General features: G+C 42.4%; 1 non-coding gene across 1 annotated transcript; it reads right to left on the reverse strand.

Moving 5' to 3' along the window:
• Positions 1-8,163: 8,163 nt before the first annotated feature.
• TRNAE-UUC (transfer RNA glutamic acid (anticodon UUC)) lies at positions 8,164-8,235 on the reverse strand. The gene has a single exon. It is a non-coding gene; the product is annotated as a tRNA-Glu (tRNA).
• Between the last annotated feature and the right edge of the window lie 495 nt (positions 8,236-8,730).

Raw genomic sequence — 8,730 nt, forward strand, 5'->3', positions numbered from 1 at the left:
ACACTGACAGGAGTTTGGAAGATAGGAGGAAGGGGTAGTTTTTCTTCTCAAGAATGGCGATTGATCCCAGCCCCCAGTGTCTTTGGCATTTCCAAAAGAGGTAACAGAGCTGTCCATGTACTTCAGTAGCAGCCACCACAAGTGACTGAATGACTGCAGATTTAACAGCCTGGCTGGTTCCAGATGTATTATCTGCAGACTCCAAAATGTCAGCAGTAAGATCCTCCTAAATCTGCTAATGCCACCTCCTTCCTCTTTGCTCCTCTATGCCTTCATCTATTAGACATTTAAAAAAAATTTTTATTTTTACTTTATTTTACTTTATAATACTGTATTTGTTTTGCCATACATTGACATGAATCCGCCGTGGGTGTACATGAGTTCCCAATCCTGAACCCCTCTCCCACCTCCCACCCCATATCATCTGTCTGGATCATCCCCGTGCACCAGCCCCTAGCATCCTGTATCCTGTATCAAACATAGACTGGTGATTCGTTTCTTACATGATAGTATATATGTTTCAATGCCATTCTCCCAAATCATCCCACCCTCTCCCTCTCCCTCAGAGTCCAAAAGTCCATTCTATACATCTGTGTCTCTTTTGCTGTCTCGCATACAGGGTTATCATTACCATCTTTCTAAATTCCATAGATATGTGTTAGTATACTGTATTGGTGTTTTTCTTTCTGGTTTGCTTCACTCTGTATAATTGGCTCCAGTTTCATCCATCTCATTAGAACTGATTCAAATGTATTCTTTTTCAATGTTCATTGCAGCACTGTTTATAATAGCCAGGACATGGAAACAACCTAGATGTCTATCAGCAGATGAATGGATAAGAAAGCTGTGGTACATATACACAATGGAGTATTACTCAGCTATTAGACATTTTTGAATTATTTCTATTGTTGAGCTAGATATTCACATACCCAGTATTTGTAGACAGCAGTGCTTTCAGGAAATTCAAAACTGAAAATTTGACATTGATTATCTTTCCCTGGGCATAAACATAACAATGACTTCATTATCAGTGGAAATACTGGTAGTTCACATATGTAGTAGTAACATATTTACTTACATTATAATCTGGCATTACCTAGAAAAATAGGTCTATCGAAGGTAAGGTATTCAATTGCCCACAGTGGCAGTGAGCTGGATGTTTCTGACTGCAATGGAGAGTGACATCAAGAAAACGAGTTCCTGTAAGTTTAAGCCTCAATTCAAGATATGGTCAGAGGACTAGAGATCTGTTATCATGGACCTGAAAACTGAGTTTTCAGATCCCAAACTATAATTCACTCTCAGCCCAGCACAGGAGGTCAGCTATGACATAGCATGAGATAGTTTAATAATTGTTAGATTAAACCAATTTATATTAGAAGAAAGATAAGGAATATGTGTGGGGATGATGGATCCTAAGATTACTAGACCAAGCAGGCATAAAATAACGTTGGGAGTGAAACTCATTGATATGAATCTATCTGTTTGGGAATCTAGGAATGGCTATAAGTCCAAGTTTGCTTGGTTTAGTTAACTAGATCAACAGTGACCCTCCTTCAATGAGGTTATAAAGCCATACATTCACAGTAAAGATAGATTAACATGTTAAAGGCTTAGGTAAATAGTCATGTTGGAGTTCAGTTCAGTTCAGTTCAGTCATTCAGTTGTGTCCAACTCTTTGTGGCCCCATGGACTGCAGCACACCAGGTTTCCCTGTCTATCTCCAACTCCTGGAGTTTGCTCAAACTCATGACCATTGAGTCAGGGATGCCATCCAACCATCTCATCCTCTGTCATCCCTTTCTCCTCTTGCCTTCAATCTCTCCCAGCATCAAGGTCTTTTCAAATGAGTCAGTTCTTCCCATCAGGTAGCCAAAGTTTTGGAGCTTCAGCTTCAACATCAGTCCTTCCAATGAATATTCAGGGTTTATTTCCTTCAGGATTGACTGGTTTGCTCTCCTTGTAGTCCAAGCGACTCTCAAGAGCCTTCTCCAACACCACAGGTAAAAAGCATCAATTCTTTGGTGTTCAGCTTTCCTTATGGTCCAACTCTCACATCCATACATGACTATTGGAAAAACCATAGCTTTGAGTGGATAGACCATTGTTGGCAAAGTACTGTCTCTGATTTTTAATATGCTGTCTAGGTTTGTCATAGCTTTTCTTCCAAGGAGCAAGTGTCTTTTAATTTCATGGCCACAGTCACCATCTGCAGTGATTTTGGAGCCCAAGAAAATGAAGTCTGTCACTGTTTCCATTATGTCCCAATTTATTTGCCATGAAGTGATGGAATCAGATGCCATGATCTCGTTCTTTGAACACTGAGTTTTATTGAAGCTTCTTCACTCTCCTCTTTCACTTTCATCAAGAGGCTCTTTAGTTCTTCTTCACTTTGCGCCATAAGGGTGGTGTCATCTGCATATCTGAGGTCATTGCTATTTCTCTCAGCAATCTTGATTCCAGCTTGTGCTTCCTCCAGTCTGCATTTTGCATGATGCCCTACATATAAGTTAAATATGAAGGGTGACAACATAGGGTCTTGAGGTACTTCTTTCCCAGTTTTCCCAATTTCCCAATCTGTTGTTCAATGTCTGGTTCTAATTATTGCTTCTTGACCACATACTGCTCTCTCAAGAGGCAGGCAAGGTGGTCTGGCATTCCATTCTCTTTAAGAATTTTCCAGTTTGTTGTGATCTAGCCATGAAATTAAAAGATGGTTGCTTTTTGGAAGAAAAGCTATGACCAACCTAGACCGCATATTAAAAAGCAGAGATGTTACTTTGTCAACAAAGATCTGCCTAGTCAAAGCTATGGCCATTCCAGCAGTCATGTACGGATGTGAGAATTGGACCATAAAGAAAGATGAACACCACAGAATTGGTGCTTTTGAACTCTGGACTCTTGAGAGTCCCTTCTTCTGCAGGAGATCAAACCAGTCAATCCTAAAGGAAATCAGTCCTGAATACTCATTAGAAGTACTGATGCTGAAGCTGAAGCTCCAAAACTTTGGCCACCTCATGCAAAGAACTGACTCATTGGAAAAGACCCCGATGCTGGGAAAGATTGAAGGCAGGAGGAAAAGGAGACAAGAGAGGATGAGACAGTTGGATCGTGTCACTGACTTGATGGATGTGAGTTTGAGCATGGCCCAGGCGTTGCTAATGGACAGGAAAGCTTGGTGTGCTGCAGTCCATGGGGTCACAAAGAGTTGGACACAGCTGAACGATTGAACTGAACTGAACTGAGACAGTCAAAGGCTTTAGCATAGTCATAGAAAAAGAAGTCAACATTCTTCTGAACTTCTCTTGCTTTTTCTATGATCCAACAGATGTTGTCAATCTGGTTTCTGGCTCCTCTGCCTTTTCTGTATTCAGTTTGAACATCTGGAAGTTCTCAGTTCATGTTCTATTGAAGCCTAGCTTGGAAAAATTTGAGCATTGCTTTGCTGGCACGTGAGATGAGTGCAATTGTACACTAGTTTGAACATTCTTTGGGATTAAAAACTGACCTTTTCTAGTCCTGTGGTTCAGTTTTCCAAATTTGCTGGCATATTGAGTGCAGCACTTTCACAGCATCATCTTTCAGGATTTGAAATAGCTCAACTGGAATTCTATCACCTCTACTAGCTTTGATCACAGTGATGCTTCCTAAGGCCCACTTGACCTCACACTCCAGGGTGTCTGGCTCTGGGTGAGTGATCACACCATTGTGGCTATCTGGGTCATTAAGAACTATTTTGTATGGTTCTCCTATGTATTCTTTCCACTTCATCTTAATATCTTCTGCTTTTGTTAGGCCGCTATCATTTCAAATGTTCTTTATAGTGCCCAACTTTGTATGAAATGTTACCTTGGTATCTCTAATTTTCTTAAAGAAATCTCTAGCCTTTCCCATTCTATTGTTTTCCTCTATTTCTTTGCATCAATCACTGAGGAAGGCTTCTTCTCTCTCCTTGATATTTTTGGAACTCTGCTTTCAGATGGATATATTTTTCCTTTTCTCCTTTGCCTTTCAGTTCTTTTCTCACCAATTTGTAAGGCCTCCTCAGACAACCGTTTTGCCTTTTTGCATTTCTTCTTCTTTGGGATGGTTTTGATTACCGCCCACTGTACAAACCTCTGTCCATAGTTCTTCAGGCACTCTATCTGTGAAATCTAATCCCTTGAATCTATTTGTTACTTCCACTATACAAGGGATTTTATTTAGGTCATACCTGAATGGTCTAATGGTTTTCCCTACTTTCTTCAATTTAAGTCTGAATTTTGCAATAAGTAGTTCAGGATCTGAGCCACGGCCAGCTCCTGGTTTTGTTTTTGCTGGTTGTATAGAGCTTCTCCATCTTCAGTGGCAAAGAATATAATCAATTTGATTTTGGTATTGATCACCTGGTGATGTCCATGAGTAAAGTCATCTTTTGCGTTGTTGCCAGAGGGTGTTTGCTATTATGACCAGTGTGTTCTCTTGGCAAAACTCTGTTAGCATTTTCCCTGCTTCATTTTGTACTCCAAAGCCAAGCTTGCCTGTTATTCCAGATATGTCTTGACTTCCTACTTTTTTCATTCCAGTCCCCTGTTGATGAAAAGGACATCATTTTTTTTTTCTTTTTTGGTATTAGTTCTTGGACGTCTTGTAGGTTTTCATAAAACCCTTCAACTTCAACTTCTTTGGCATTAGTGGTTGTGGCATAGACTTAGATTACTAAGATATTGAATGGTTTGCTTAGAAATGAATAGAGATCGTCCTGTTGTTTTTGAGATTGCACCCAAGTACTGTGCTTGGGTGTACAGTCCTAGAGATTGTACTCAAGGACTCTTTTGTTGACTATGAGGGATACTCCATTTCTTCTAAGGAATTCTTGCCCACAGTAGTAGATTTAAGTTCATCTGAATTAAATTCCCTCATTCCAGTCCGTTTTAGTTCTCTGATTCCTAAAATGTCAACATTCACTCTTGCTATCTCCTATTTGACCACTTCCAGGTTACCTTGATTCATGGATATGACTGAGCAACTTCACTTTCACTTTTGACTTTCATGCATTGGAGAAGGAAGTGGCAATCCACTCCAGTGTTCTTGCCTGGAGAATCCCAGGGACAGGGGAACCTGGTGGGCTGCCGTCTATGGGGTCACACAGAGTTGGACATGACTGAAGCAACTTAGCAGCAGCAGCAGCAGCAGCATGGACCTAACATTCCAGGTTCGTAAGCAATATTGTTCTTTATAGCATCAGACTTTACTTCCATCACCAGTCACATTCACAGCTGGGAGTAATTTTCATTTTGGCTCTGTCTGTTCATTTTCTGAAGTTATTTCTCCACTGATCTCCAGTAACATGTTGGGTACCTACCGAACTGGAGAGTTCATCTTTCATGTCCTATCTTTTTGCCTTTTCATACTGTTCATGAGGCTCTCAAGGCAAGAATACTGAAGTCGTTTGCCATTCCCTTCTCCAGTGGACCACATTTTGTCAGAACTCTTCACCATGACCTGTCTGTCTTGGGTGGCCCTACATGGCATAGCTCACAGTTTCATTGAGTTAGACAAGGCTGTGATCCAGGTGATCAGTTTGGTTAGTTTTCTGTAACTGTGGTTTCCATTCTTTCTGCCTTGTGATGGATAAAGTTAAGAGGCTTGTGGAAGCTTCCTGATGGGAGGGACCGGCTGTGGCGGAATCTGGGTCTTGTTCTGATATGTGGGACCATGCTCAGTAAGTCTTTAATCGAATTTTATGTTGATGGGTGGGGCTGTGTTCCCTTCCTTTAGTTTGGCCTAAGGATTTATCAAATGTAAACACAACTGTCCATCCACTGTGTCCCTCAAAGAACTCCAGAGAATATTTCCTCCATAAGGGATTGTGAAATGCACTGATGAAGAGAGCATTTTTATTTGCTGCTTGAAAACCCTTTGGTAGAAGTCTTGCACAGACTAGGGCCCCTGAGAAAAGTCACAAGGGCTCCTGATTAAATGGGAATCATGGAATCCCAGAGGGCAAGACTGCAAGGAGCAAACCTGCCAGGGAAAAGGTGAGCTCAGCTACTGAAGCAGTGCTGGAACAAGAAGACTCTGGCAGTGGTGTCCTGGGAATGAAATAAATGTAATAATACTGAAGTATTATTACAGCTAAGAAACTCTAAGCTTGGTGACCAGAAACTTTGCTTGAGTCACTGCAATGGACTATATCGCCTCTGGCCCAGTACCAAAAACCAAGTCAGTTCCCAGACTCTTCCCACTGAAGCAAGGATAGACTGGGTCCACCAGAGGAAGCACCTGGTGACACTGTCACAAGAACAGACTGTAAGTACATCCCCAACCCTTCTCTAGAGGAACTATAGCCATTTGTTCTGTTAACTTACATTGGCTTTGGTTTGACATTCTTCTCTTCCTATGGTTAGGCAGCTCAGAATTATTAATGTTGTTTTTTGTTTTTCCTGCTCCTCCAGGACTTTTGTGTTGTTCACTGGAGCTTGAAATATATGAAGTTTTGGTCTAAGTTTATTTCAAAGTGGTTCTGTGGATCTGTGAAAGTACCTGATCCTGTCATGTGTAAGTCAAATCTCCTACTTGACAACTGACATTATCCTATTGCCCCTTGAATCTTGGAGTGTGGGCTACTATGATCAGGAAAGACAAACTGGTAGCCTCTGGAAATTCCCCTTCTTAGGGGAAATTACTTCTTAAGTAGATAATAAACCAAAAGGGACGCTGCATCTTAGAGAAAATTAGAGATTAGTGCCACCGAAAAAGATTTGCATGCTGCAGAAGCTGTACTGTCATATCTAATTATTGGGGCTTCCCAGGTAGCTCAGCTGGCAAAGAATCCACCTGCAATGCAGGAAAGCCCAGTTCGATTCCAGGGTCGGGAAGAGCCGCTGGAGAAAGGATAAGCTACCCACTCCAGTATTCTTGAGTTTCTCTGATGGCTCAGCTGGTAAAGAATCTGCTTGCAGTGTGAGAGACCTGGGTTTAATCTTTGGGTTGGGAAGATCCCTTAGAGGATGGCATGCCAAACCACTCCAGTATTCTTGCCTGGAGAATCCCCCTAGACAGAGGAGCCTGGTGGGCTACAGCCTGTAGGGTCCCAAACAGTGGGACTTGACTGAAGTGACTTAGCACCCAGGCATATCTAATTACTAATTCATCTCTTTGACCTGTGCAAAAGGCTCACACTTTTGCTTTCCCTTACTGCCCTGGTTAGTAATGTTTGAATCTGCTCTTTGGTATTCTGGAAAATCTAGGAGGCTGAATCCTTTATCCTGCAGGTAAGAAGCCAAAAAGGAAAAGCTTTTTGTACCTGGGAGGGCCCCACAGGGTCCTGTTCAATTTCATATGCATAGAAAGAAAGACTTTATTTTCATTCTGGAAATGGCCTAGAAGCTAAAAAGGTTTCAAGGCTTTTTCCACGTTTGAAAATTTGAATTTGCTGACCTCAAGCTAACCATGTGTGTGATTCGATCCGGAAGCTGATTCCATGCCTCATTAACCCATGTCATGTTCTGTGGAAGCTGGTTAGGTGAAAGGATCTTCTCTTGCTGTCTACATCCCTTTGCAAACCTCTGCTAAAGCAGTATTTCTTTGTCTCAGGGCATAGTGATTTCTGATTCAGGAAGATTCTTGCTTCCCTCCCAATTTGGTCATTAAACATCAGTTTTTCTGGGTCTTTTCTCATCTCCTCCTGGCCAACTCCTATCCTCCTGACAGAAACACTTTGCGGGAGAAGACAGCAGTGAATTCCCTGTATAAAAGATATGCTGATTATATAATTAAGTGAGGTGATCGAGGTGTTAATTAGCCCTATTGTGATAATCATTTCACAACACGTGTATCAAAACATCATGTTGTACACCTTAAACTTACACAGCATTATAATAACAAGTATAAGCTATATAATGTAATAATAACGCTGGGAGGAAAATAAGAGAATTCCTTTGTTTAATAGAGTTTGACCAATAAATATATTTTAAATGAATTATATCATGGACAAAAATAACGATACTGCTTACACAAGCAGCATTTCCTGTGTTAGGAATTACAAGGTGGATTTTCAAGCTCACCACTCCCCTTCAGGGAATTGCACCTTTCTTCAATTATATTGAGTCTTCTTGCTAATAAGGATCTCAATTTACTTGACGGTGAATTTCTTAGCCAGGCTTCTAAAAGAATCTTCCCTTCCCACACCGGGAGTCGAACCCGGGCCGCCTGGGTGAAAACCAGGAATCCTAACCGCTAGACCATGTGGGAGAGGACGTGAGCATGCCACAGTACAAGACAATTGAACCGCATCTGTCTGCTTCCGCTTCCGCCGCGAGGTGCCGCCGCCGAGCTGCCACGGCCTTCCGCGCCTGCGCGGGTTCTCGGCGCTCGGCGCCGGCGGTGCGGTCTGCGCTGAGTCTCATCGCCCGCGGCCAGGAGCCCGGAGCCGAGTGCTGTGGCCTCCCCGACCCCTCACCCCGCCCCGGGGAGGCGTCCCGACCCCACCGCACTCTCCGCTCCGGGGAAGCGGTTCTGGGCCCCACACGGCCCTCCCGCAGCGTCTGTGGACGGGCCTAGATTTCTAAACACCGGTTAACTACAATCTGCGGTGAGATTTGAGAGTGCTTTGAAGAACCAAGAGCAGGTTGTGAGTCTGGCTCCTGGACTTCAGTTTCCCGGTTTTGAAGCAGAGGATAACTTTTATTAGATCTGGTTTTTCCAGTCATGATGCTTAAGAACATTTTAAGTGGGATTTTGCACTTT

This window comes from Ovis canadensis, chromosome 18 (genome assembly GCF_042477335.2).
Source record: "Ovis canadensis isolate MfBH-ARS-UI-01 breed Bighorn chromosome 18, ARS-UI_OviCan_v2, whole genome shotgun sequence".
NCBI lineage: Eukaryota > Metazoa > Chordata > Mammalia > Artiodactyla > Bovidae > Ovis > Ovis canadensis.